Source organism: Mandrillus leucophaeus, unplaced genomic scaffold, assembly GCF_000951045.1.
Source record: "Mandrillus leucophaeus isolate KB7577 unplaced genomic scaffold, Mleu.le_1.0 Scaffold11, whole genome shotgun sequence".
Classification (NCBI taxonomy): Eukaryota; Metazoa; Chordata; class Mammalia; order Primates; family Cercopithecidae; genus Mandrillus; species Mandrillus leucophaeus.
The window spans coordinates 1,978,823-1,981,311 of record NW_012099209.1 but is presented as its reverse complement, the minus strand read 5'-3'; the positions used below and the strand labels follow the sequence as shown (position 1 = coordinate 1,981,311).

The 2,489-nt window shown below is 56.6% G+C and overlaps 1 protein-coding gene across 1 annotated transcript in view; it reads right to left on the bottom strand.

Moving 5' to 3' along the window:
- The window catches only part of CCDC124 (coiled-coil domain containing 124), a 22,182-nt gene extending 20,012 nt beyond the window's left edge, over positions 1 to 2,170 (bottom strand). The window contains exon 1 of the mRNA XM_011990176.1: positions 2,136 to 2,170. The gene's annotated coding sequence lies outside the window, so the exon portion shown is untranslated. The remainder of the gene's footprint in view (positions 1 to 2,135) is intronic.
- Positions 2,171 to 2,489: the final 319 nt, after the last annotated feature.

The following is a 2,489-nucleotide window of genomic DNA, read 5'->3' as shown; positions in this document are numbered from 1 at the left end:
TTGAGACAGAGTTTCGCTCTTTCACCCAGGCTGGAGTGTAGTGGCACAATCTCCGCCCACTGCAACCTCCACCTCCCGGGTTCAAGCAATTCTCCTGCTTCAGCCTTCCGAGTAGCTGGGATTACAGGTGCCCGCCACCACGCCTGGCTAATTTTTGTATTTTTACAGAGATAGGGTTTCATCATGTTGGCCAGGCTGGTCTTGAACTCCTGACTTCAGGTGATCCACCCGCCTTGGCCTCCCAAAGTGCTAGGATTACAGGTGTGAGCCACCGCGCCTGGCCCCATCAGGTCTCTTGCAAGTCATGCTTTTGTGACCATGTGGCAGTCTGTGTGGGGTCCCTCCCCTGTCTGCCCCCTGGGAGACTTCAGTCCCCAAATTTCCTAGAGCTGGGTGAACAATAAAGCCACCATAAATTGCCCCTGATGGCTTGGGGCCTGCACCGCTGGGAGATGTTATAACAATCCTAAAGCTTCGGGCCCCTGGGCACCTGGTCCCTATCTGGTGTGAGGCCCACGTGAGAAGCCAGGGAATGACAAGGCACACACAAATGGTAGGCACCACTGTTCACCAAATGTCTGGCCCTTGGTGAAGTGCTTTACAAGGACCAAAACAATGGAATGTCTCCAAAACCTTAAACGTGGGGACTGTCATTTATCCCCATTCTAAAGAGGGGAAGCCGAGGTCTCTGGCCAGGACACACAGGGCTGAACCTGGAGCCTTATCTCAAAAGTCTGTTTTCAGGTGAAGCGGGGGAAGGCCACCAGCTGAGAAATTAATAGCACTCCACCAGGGTGCTGAGGATGCCAGCGCTGTGCCATCCACGGCATGAGACTCAGCACTCTTCTTTTATTTTCAGACGGAGTCTTGCTCTGTCACCCAGGCTGGAGTGCAGTGGCATGATCTCAGCTCACTGCAACCTCCACCTCCTGGGTTCAAGTGATTCTCCCGCCTCTGCCTCCCCTGTAGCAGGGACTACAGGCATGTGCCACCATGCCTATCTGATTTTTATATTTTTAGTAGAGATGGGGTTTCACCATGTCGGCCAGGCTGGTCTCAAACTCTTGACCTCAAGTGACCCGCTTGCCTCGGCCTTCCAAAGAGCTGGATTACAGGCATAAGCCACAGTGCCTGGCAATTTCTGCTGTTTAATCCACCCAGTCTGTGGTATTAGTTATGACAGTCCAAGCTGACAAATACAGACACTCTTCTGTGTGTGGTAAACACTCACTCACACACACCACGTCACTCAACAAATATGTACTGGGCACCTAATACGTGTGCGATGCTGGGGAAAGAGGTGGCACAAATGAGCTTCCTGCCTGCATGGGACTCCCAGACAAGAGCCACCACATGCAGTCAGAGTCCTAACAAGGGCACACAGGGCGCTGGGGAAGCCCAGAGAGGGCTTCTGACCCAGCCTGGGTCAAAGGGCTTCCTAGAGGAGACAACTAAGGAAAAGTCTGAATGAGTGGGGGAGATCCCAGCCTGCACGGGGGATGCAGGAGATAGGCTGGAAAAAGGGGCGATTTGTATTCCAGGGAGATGGGAAGGTGTGGAGGGTGTTAGACCCGGGAGGCCCAATCTGTGGGTCACACAAGCCCTCTGGGGTTGTTGAGGAGGTGGACTCCCCAGATGGCAGGAGCTGGGAGCCCAGGCGGGACCCAGGGAGTGGCTCAGGCTGGGCGAGGGGCACACTTAGGAGGGAATCAAGATCCACGGGGATCAAGACCCCACGGATGTGAAGGTAAAAGAACAGAATACGAAGATCAACAATGCCTCCTCCAAGCAGCCCTCCCGGCTATCCCTTCTGAGGTTCCCCACCACTAATCCCCCTACAAGAGGCCGGGGTCGTCCGCACCCAAATCTGTCCCTCTCGAGACCGGAAGCTGCCCTGGGACAGTCCGGGACCAGGGGGCCTCGAACACTACGCTGTCGCGTCGGGCTTCAGTCGTCTGGTCTGGAAATGGGCATCGCCCCCAATTAGGTGTGGTTCAGACTGGATGCCGGAAGTGCTCCCGCCTCCCAGCATCCCTCCTCCAGCCTTCCCAGGGGATGGTCCCAGGCCAAGCAGCCCCCGCCCCGCGCCTTTGCCCCCCGAACCCAGGTTCCGCTCGCGCCGCAGGCGCTCGTACCTCCTTACCCCAGCGCCGGCCCGGTCGCGCCTCCGTGACGTCACCGTGGGGCCTGCGCGCTGAGCTCCTGGCGGCGCTCGCTCATTGCGCCTCGGTACCGCCACCATCTTGGTAAAGGAAAGGATGGCTGGGCCTCGGACCCAAGCCAGGGTAGTCAGCCACTTCTTTGTCTCTTCAAAAAGAGGACACTTAATACGCCCTCATTCCCTACGTTCGCTTTATATATTGACGAACCAGGAGGGGCCGGCAGAGGCGAAAATCTAGAACATTGCCTTTACCAAGATGGCCGATGCCCGGACGAAAGATGGCAGCTGCGACTACACACGTGGACTGGCGGTTTCAGCCAGGAGCTGC